The 9,679-nt window shown below is 48.0% G+C and overlaps 1 protein-coding gene across 4 annotated transcripts in view; it reads right to left on the bottom strand.

Moving 5' to 3' along the window:
• The window catches only part of SIAH1 (siah E3 ubiquitin protein ligase 1), a 33,179-nt gene extending 23,500 nt beyond the window's left edge, over positions 1-9,679 (bottom strand). For 2 of the 4 annotated variants that reach the window (XM_019535765.1, XM_019535768.1), the window contains exon 1: positions 9,648-9,679. The gene's annotated coding sequence lies outside the window, so the exon portion shown is untranslated. Of the gene's footprint in view, positions 1-8,094; positions 8,119-9,647 lie in introns of those variants that run through there. The other 2 variants (XM_019535769.1, XM_019535766.1) reach the window with 2 other exon arrangements.

Below are 9,679 nucleotides of genomic sequence, written 5' to 3'. Positions count from 1 at the left end.
AGAGAGGGAGGATCACCTCGTTGGCCCTGCTTGAGATGTACCTGTGGATGCACAACAAGGTCTGGTTAGCCCTGCCAACTGTGACCTCGCACTGTCAGCTCATGTTCATCTTGGAGTCAATGACTCCAAGACCCCTTTCTGCCTCCATGCTTTCAAGAAGTGTGCCGCTGGTTACTGCCACCCAAGTGCAGCACCCTGCACTTGTCAGTACTGAAACACATCTTGTTTTTGTTAGCCTACCCCTGTAACCTATCCAGGCCTTGCTGCAGTCTCTCTCTCCCTACTAGCGTGCTGTGCTCACCTCACCCCATGTCTGAAGTATTAGATTCAGTTTCTCATTTGTTTTTGGTGAGAAGCTTTTCCTCCAAGTCTAGATAGACTTGAGTCCTTATATTGGCATCCAACAGACTTGTACTTTGGGCAGGTGTGCTTCTACACATAGCACAAACTTAATTAACTCCAGGCCACCGAGGCCAATTTCCTCTTTTTTTATGGTGGTATTTACATTTGTGTCCAGAGGTACATTTCTTTCCATGAGGACATGGGTGCTTCTAATGTTCTGGAACAACTGGTTTCTTCTTAGATGCCCCAGATTTGGGCTGTGATGCTCTAGAGGATGACTATCAAGACACATTAATGTTGGGTCTTCTTCTACTGTAAGCACACACCTAACCACGTTTTTTCTCACAAGCTGTCATATCCAAAACTGGTGTCACCTCCCTCAATATACCAGCTGTATATTGTATACTATTTACTTGTGCTGTGGGTGCTGTGTATATTTATTTGTATATTGGATAGTAACAATGCCAGAGTAACTGTATATAGATGCAGTAGAATGAAATGGGAAAAGGAACAATAGTTTCATTTAAATTGGACACTGGACCTCAGATCAGTATTTTACCAGAGCATGAATACAGAAAATTCAATATTCCTTTGGCTGTTACATTTGTTGCTGAACAGACAATTATTGTCAATGTTTGCTGGACTCACTTTTGGTTTCAATTTTAAAATTTTCTATATTCATGCTCTGCTAAAAACATTAACCTAAGCTCCAGTGTCCAATTTAAATGACACCACTATTCATTCCACTGTCTCTGGCAAAATTTAGTCCCCTCATACATTTAGCCTGATTCTACCATACTGATATAAAATTCTTCTGGGATACTCTCAACTGCATGCACTTGAGGTTTTAGTGCTTGGCATCTGCAACACACCTGGCAAAACAGCTCCTCTTGGTACAGCTGAAACACAGCTTTCCAAATGCAGCACAACATTTGGAGCCATGCTGCTTTCCACATCTGGTATGTGTCTGCCTGTGAGTTCTCCCTCCCTTAGAGGGCAATCTATAGATGAGCCACTTCTTCCGGCAACACTCTTTCATACTTATGATATAGACAACTCCTTTCGGTGCATTCAACTCTGCAGCATGGGTCTTCACAGTTTCTGCTGCCCAGTACATTCAGAGAGTCTTTCTAGGGGTAAGGTTCCCTCACACAATAGACTTTCTTGTAACACAGTGCTTGCAATGCCACAAATAATCATATCTCTAATCAGAAATTCTGTCAAGTTCCCAAGAGCACAGCTCTTCCTAGCTCAGTAACATACTGAATTGTACTTCATTCTGTTGTTTATTTGCACATAAAAATAATCTGTGCCTTTCAGGATTCTCATTCTTTTTTGGCATGCAGTATGCCTCAAATTTGGCCAGTATTACACTTAACTGCATATTTTGGCCTTCTTCAAAGATAAACATGTCATAAACACCCAAGGCTTCCTTCCCCACAATATGGAAGATGACAGAGAATTTGACTCTCTCGTTACTTTCTCTTTTCTCCCCTGTGGCTACTAGGTACCATTCAAACCTTTGTCCGAACACCCTCCAGTTCTCTGCCATATTGCCTGACATCAGAAGAGCAGGTGGAGGTTGCAAAACTTCCATGACTTAATGTCCTTAAACTAACAGCAGAAAGATCACTTACAGAAGCCCTTGTCCTTCTACAGAGCTAAGCTGCTCCACTTGCTTTCAGTTTAGATCACAGATTTTTTCAAGTTGTCTCATTTGCCACTCCTGATACCAGGCAGTAATCACCAGGTTCAACAAACATAAACATATAAAGAATGAGAAGAACTAACAAGTTTTATCACCAGGGATCCAGGTTTTCTGTTTCCTATGAGAAAACTGAGCAAAACACAGATTTCCCACCTTACCAGAGTAAAACACAGATTTCTCATTTTAGCAGAGAAACTTGTGGATTTCGCAGTTTTGCAACAGCCCTCTGCAGGATAGCAGGAGCTCCAGCCTGCAAAGAGCTGGGAGGGACTAAGAAGAGGGCAGTCAGGCAAGGGGACACCATGTCAGGCAGCCTGGACAGCAGCTCCCACAGGTAAGCTGAGGTGGGGATCAAGGTCCCCATAGGAAGGGAGGGAGTTGGGCAGAGCTGGGGTTACTGCCCAGCCAGGCAGTGTGTGTGGCTTAGGGCCCAGGGCTGCAATGCACAGTGGCAGGGCCCCAGTACGGAGTGGGATAGGACTGCAGGCAGTTTGTTTGGGGACTTAAGGGTAGGGCCAGCTCCCCACTGCTGCGCACACCCCAGAGGGGCAGCGGGGACCTGTCCCCCCCAGAGCTGCATGCAGGGTGAAGGCAGACTGCCTGCTGCAGGCTCAGGCTCCTGTCCTGCTGCCCTCCCTGAGTGCCTCCACAGCCTGGCAGGTGTGACCCGGCACTGCAGGGCAGTGGGGCCACGCAGGAAACCTGCTTGCTGCTGCAAGCTTCACACTGCCCTACACACTGCCTTTCACACGGTAGGAGCAGTGCAGAGTTGTGTCCCTCACTGTTGGCACGCATGCAGGGGACACCTTGCCAAGGCAACACAGCACTGGCAGCAGCAAGCAGCTTTCCTGAGTGGCCCCACTCTGCCCTGCAGTGCCAGGTCTGCCCTGGAGGCACCAGGGCAGACAGCAGGGTGGGAGCCCGAACCCGCAGTAAGCAGCATGCACCCACCCCACACACAGATCTGAGGGGCATGGGTTCCCCCAGCCCCCCAGGAGTGTGCAGTCATGGGGAGCCACTCCCAAGCCTGCAAAGGGGGGCTGGGGGACGGGGACAAGACAGGACAGCACACCAGGCTCCACTTGGCTGCAGCAGCCACCTGTTCCTGCCACAGGCGGGGGGGTGCAGACCCAGGTCCCTGGCCCCATAGCCCTGGCACCTGGGGGCACCTCCAGCAGGACTGAAGGAGCAGGGGCTATGGGTGGGGGGGGCAAGGGATACTAGTAGGGCTAGGAGAGAGTAAGGGGGCTTTCATTTTAATCATGGATTTTGAGGTTTTTAAATCAGAGAATTTGCCAATTTTATTTAATCACAGAAAACCAGGATTCCTGTTTACCACAGACTAGCAGACCTTCAGTTTTTCAACCTCCCTAACTAGATGAGTGAGGGAGCATCTCCAAACTCCCTCAGTATTCTGTTAAGGAACATCTCTAAACTGTAGCTTCTATCACTACACGCAATGCATCCCCTTCCCCTGTCCTATGCCATGTCAGTGATCCTCACCCCACAGCCCACCCTGCTGTCCCTCTTCCCTCCCTTACAAAAGGTACTGCTAACTCTTTGTCATCAGTGGCAGGTATTGTTTACTGAAGGCAGTTCTCTTGCTCCTTCCCCCCCCCCCACATTGCAACACTGGCTGCCTCCTCCCTCTCTCCTCCCCTAGGGGTGATCTGCTGGTGCAGCCAGTTTTATACTAAATTAGTTGATGGTTTTCATCCTGTTACTACTACATGAGGTATCCTCATTACAAGTGCTGTAAGCTGGCATATCCCTTGGTCAGAAAAAAGCCAAGATCTGAATAGTGATGGATACTGAACTATGTTCAGCCTTAAACAGGCATCTCTCTCTTCAAGTCATGAGGCAATTTAGGGAAATAGGCATCATGCAGCTCCTTCCCTACCAACTATACCACCTCAAAAAGATTTTTAATTGCCAAGTCTGCCTATTCAGAACCCTCTCTTACAAAACACTAGTAGTAGTAGTAGTATCCTTGGCATTTTGGTCACCTAACATTTTTCACTCCAAAAGATAACCGCAGTTTTCTCTGTGAAGCTCTAACATATGCACTGTTTGAAGCAAGCCCTTTAGATTCATCAGGGAAAAAGGTGTGGGACTATGCAAGTATTTATTTTATTTTGGTCTCCCCTAATTTTTTCAAGTTTAGCTGAATTATCAACTGACCAAAGCTACTGTTTAATTCCCTTTTTGCAATGCTCAGGAAAATGTTGATAACATGTCCAAAGTAAAAACTGAGTGCAACCACTCTAAAGAGACTAGCCCTATTACCACAGCTTTGGCAGACCAGACAAGCCAAGCCAAGCCAAGCCAGGAACATCTAGATGCCATAGCAGATATAGAAGCAATTTTTTTTTTTTTTAAAAGTTCACTCCAAACTCTTCACAGAAAGCACATGGGAAGATGATTTTTGGTATCATCTGGGACAACAACCTTTGCCTAGTGATAGCTAACACAGATCTCAAACCCTGCGACAATGCATGCAAGAAACTGTTATAGACATGTCTATAACTGCAGGCTGTTTAGATATGAAGAATTATATATTTTTCCTTTAAGGAGCATAGGAACTTTTTAAAATAGTTTTGTGTTTCTTTTGAATAGGCCACAAGTTAAATACTTGGGAAACCTTAATTCTTCTCCCTTATGCATATGTATTATGATACATCCTTTAATTACATGAATCACACGTTACTCTTTTCCAGGATCCTACTCTATTCAATAGACTAACTGGATATATTAGGACAGGGGCAGGCAATTATTTTGAGCGGAGGGCCACTTACCAAGTTTTGGCAAGCTGGCAAGGGCCACAAGGGGAGCCCCATCCCCTGACAGGTGTCCTGACCTGGTCACCATCTTGTGACCGGAAGTCCTACCCCTAGCCCTTGACCTTTGCCACCAGAAGTTCCTCTTCTTCCCCACACCCTGAAGTGCTCCTTTCAGTGAGGGTTTGTCATCTCGGAACCAGAAAAATACCAAAGTTATATTCTAAAAATCAAATATTTCCTACAACATTCATTAATTTGATTTCAAAAAATATTTTGGCCCAATTTACATGTGTTTGTGCAATGTACATAGGCGTGATAGTACAATAGCTTAAAATGAAGTTTTAGTCTTGTATATTATAGGGGTGTATGTGGATGTGGTGTGGGTGGCTATGGGGTTTGTGGGGTGTTGCGTGGGGAGAGGGTGCTGGGAAAGGGTTATGGCACAAGTAAAGGGGGAGGATTTGTCCACCTCTGCGGCAGGCAGAGCCTCCCCACCACCCCCTGCCCCAAGCCCAGTCTCTGGGCTCCTGGCCCTGGGGCACTGGCATGGCCCCATGCTCCCACTCCCAGCCACTCCCCCTCCCCCCAGCTGCCCTTCTGCCACTTCCCTGTCATCCTGCCCTCCCCACTCCGAAACCATGTTCCAGCTGCATGACCGAGACAGCAGAATCCAGACTGGCCCAGCCAGCATGGCACAGGGCCAGCAGAGAATCGTAGGAGCCGGGTTGGCTCCTGCTGCATCCTGTGGCCTGGTGCTGCAGCCAACAGCCATGCAGTGCCAGACCGACTGGCAGGGTGGTGGAAGGGAGTGGTGGCAGCAGCAGGCAAGTGGCTGTGGCAAGCAGAAGGAAGTGGCAGCAAGCAGGCACACGGAATGCAGTGACAGGAGGGAGCATGGGGTGCATGCAGTGAGCCAAGGCCAGTGCTAGCAGGGCCCAAAGCTGGGTGGCAGGGGCCAGCAGGGAAGCCAGGCCAGGCTGTGCCAGCAGGGAGAGGGGAATCCAGCCCGGCTCCCGGCTCCTGCCGCCCCACTGTAGACCCTGCTGGCCCTGGCCCCAGCGCACTACATGGACCCCACACTTCTATCCAGCTATTGCTGAGCTCCATGTGCCTGCTCGTTGCCCCTCCTCCTTGCCTGCTGCCTCTTTCACAGCTTCCCGGCCTGCAGTTACTACCACTCTTCTCCACCCTGTCGGCCATTCTGGCTCCACACGGCTCCTGGCTGCAGTGCTGCGACCGCAGCAACCAGCTTGGCCCAACACTTAGGACTGGGGTAATTGCCTGCAGTCCTCTCCTGCCTCTCCCACTTCTTACCTGAATTACCCTCTGGCACAGGGAGGCAGGAACAGACCCAGGGGCTGAGGCCAGAAGCCTCTGCTCCACACAGGGCTTCTGTCTGGGGTTGGGGGCTGCTGGGCCTTGCTTCTGCAGTTGCTTTATCCTGCCAGTGGCTTCCCCTGTGTCCTACTGCCCCCATCTTCTGTCAACTTTGACAGGCAGTTAGGGAAAGATAAATATTACCTTTTCTAAATTTTTTAGGGGTCCCACAGGCCATACAGAATGGCCTGGTGGGTCATATTTAGTCTGCGGGCCATATTCTGCCTGCCCCTACATTAGGAGAAGAATTAAGGCTACACACGGAACAACGTATTACAAATATTTATCATCTAAATGCTTGACATATCTTCTAAGAATTCTGCCCTAAAAGTAAGGACAAAGACTGTGTATGCGAGACATCATGTCTATCAGGATTTCACCCAATGCGTTCATTTTACAAGTGAAATATTTCCTCTGCCAGCCCTATGCTCAACCTTAGCTCTGAAAGTCACACTACAACCTTAAAATATATCAGTATAACAACTACTCTGCTAGACAAATTACCCCTCTGTCACACCTGTGCAACCTGTCTTCAAATTACATCCTCAGTTCTACTTGTGTAACCATGGTTGTAAAATGGCGTTATACAAATGTAACCAATACAGGTCTTGGCTTTCCAGCCTCAAGAAGAAATTAAAGGGTAAATCAATATATTAAAATAAACAGCTGTCTATAAAGATCAAATCTTTCGATCAAACCTATTACCATTTTCACTCTTACCAAAAAATTATTTCACTACTATTTTTGGAGGGGGAGGAAAATAATAGAATTAGGCTTGGCCACCTACAAGTTGCAGTTTCTCCAGTGGGCTTGCAACTGGCTTACATCAATTGATGAAAATACACCTTAACACTGACATGCCATTCAGAAGGAGACCTCCATTTCAATATTATCCAAAACACAGAGAATGCAATATTCAAAACAAACACTCAAACAGACCAATTTTAATCCCTGTAGCAGTCTTACCATTCCCAGAACCCAATTTAGGATCCCTTGTACACTTAAAATCCATTTAGTAACACATCCACGACAAAAAAAGAACCCTGAAAGGTGAACTAAAAGGCTTTATACCTGCCAAGATCAAAGTTCTGTTTCTTTTTCAAAAACAGATGACATCATCAATGTCACCTAAGCAATATAAGGTGTTACCACTGTGCTTATTTTGTGCCTTAGCAAGGTCATCAATTATTGCAGGCACCAATACAAACTCTCACTTCAGGTCTCACAGAAAAAGAAATGCTCAACATCTACTGCCTGACTGCTTGCTTTCCCCCCCCACACACACTTTGCACCAGCTTTAAAGCAGTAGGTACAATATTTAAAGCAATTCCAGTTTTAAAGCAAGTTCCACTCTGCCATTTTGATGTTGAACACATTTTCACAGGAGAAATAAAGAAATCTCAAATTCAATATACAGCACTCCCAAAAATATTCTGATACCACCACCAAACAAACTATCCACATTACTAAATGCCTGTATCTAGGGTGAACTGTATTTATTTAGCACTTTATCCGAAAACACTGTAGTAACATTAACCACGCCTCACGTCATTCTTGTTAGCTGAACTAAGATTCCCCGTTTTATGAAGAATAAGGCACACAGAGTTGGAATGACTCACCTGAGGCCATGAAGAACATCATTATGGAGTCAGAATTAGAACTTGGGCAACTGCTACAAAATAAGTGCTATATAAATATTGGATAACTATGCATCACCATTATTTTGGCACTGACACTATCTAGTAACCAGAACAAAAGGGTTTAAGATATTTTCCAGAAAGGTAAGGAACATTATGAGTCACTGAATTAAAAGCAATTTTGCCACAAACACATGCTAACAGAATGACATTTCAGGTAAACCTTACTGTTACCTGGAAATGCACCTACCCAGTGCTGTTTTGCATGGTCTAGTTCTATTGTTTGATCTGTAAAGCAAAAATTAAAGTTTTCCTCATGAACCTAGACAAGTGAACATTTCTTCAAAAGATGTAACATATATACACCTCAGAAGTTTGCAGCTTTCCAACAGAAAATTATGCGAAATAGTCATTACAGTTAGATATATTTAAGAGACAAACTTTAGTGGCTAATTAAACCTTTCCTTATGAGCGCTAGAAAGCATGAAATTTCACTTACAGCACACACTTAACATGCTGCTTTTACTTTTAAGATTTGATGATCAAAACAGTTATCGTAATTTACGGCCAATGTTTCCATGTATTAAAATCTTCTCTGCTCTTTTTTTTTTTGGAAGTTAAAAAATAAAAATAAATGAAAGAGGGGTGGGGGGGAAAACTTCCCTAAAGTTTCAGGCCTGAACTAATAAAAGCTCTCTCTTAAGAGATGAATTACTAGCTGTCCAAGTTAAGATTTCTATATTTTCCATTGTTATAACCACCTTTACAAGTGGGTAAGTCGGCCTCCACATAGGTGAACGCAAGTATCTTACTATAGCTCAGTTTCTGCACCCAATGTTTTACCATAAAACAAACAGCAAACCCATCACTCCTTTAATTTATTCACTGAATGTCAACAACAACAAAAAGTCAACAGCCCACATGAGGAAATGGCCCCTCCTACTCTCTCAACTTATTTTCTAGCCAAGGAAGCCAAGATCCAAATACCACCCCCAAAGGAGTGGCAAGTGATGTCCACAGCACAGTGCAGCTTGTCCTGCGGCAAGAACTGCACTGAGAGGGAGGGTGGCCAGGCAAATGTCTCCTACCTTCAGGCCCCTCAGACCCCGATTCAAGATTGGGAGCAAGGCAAGACTTCCTCAAGGCACCGGCTTCCTCCTTTGGCGCCTCCCTGCACTGCAGGGACCCTTCTCCAGCTCGGCCCTGCAGGCACCCACCGCCCCAGCCCTGTCCCCGCAGCCGCAGCCCTCCCCCGACACCTCGGCGGGCGAGCAGGACACGGTGGCGCCAGGGGATCAGCTGCGTCAGAGCCGCGGGGTCTGTCACAGGCTCCAGCGGGCCGCGGCCGCAGCTCGGAAGGGGCGGCTGAGGGAAAGGAAGGCGAGAGGCCGGGACCGGACGGGGAGATGCTGAAACCCAGCGAGCCCGAAGAGGCCGAGCTGCCCCCGCAACGGGAACGTGCCGGGAGGCCGCCGGGGTGGGGGTGGCGCAGCTGCGGGGCTGCTCCCCCTGCAGCCGCGCCGGAGGGGAGAGGCTTGACGGGCCGGACCGGGCCCAGATGGCGGCCTCTCCGCGCTGCAGCCTGCGCCGCCTGAGGCCGGGCCCGGGCACAAAGCGCCGGGGCCGGGCCGCACGTGGCCGCGGCTCCGCACAAAGGCCCAGGCCGGACTCGCCACCCGCGAGCGAGCGCGCGCGCGACCCGAGCCACCAGGCCGCGCTTAGGCCGCGCCAGAGCCTGCTCTGTGGGGGGAGGAGGGTGGGGGAGGCAGCCCCGGGCCGGCCGGACCGGGCCGCCGCACTCACCTGAGGGCGCCGGGGTGGGCTGCGCGGCCCCG

This window comes from Crocodylus porosus, unplaced genomic scaffold (assembly GCF_001723895.1).
Source record: "Crocodylus porosus isolate Cpor-Errol unplaced genomic scaffold, CroPor_comp1, whole genome shotgun sequence".
Taxonomy (NCBI): domain Eukaryota; kingdom Metazoa; phylum Chordata; order Crocodylia; family Crocodylidae; genus Crocodylus; species Crocodylus porosus.
This window is presented reverse-complemented; position numbering and strand designations above follow the sequence as displayed.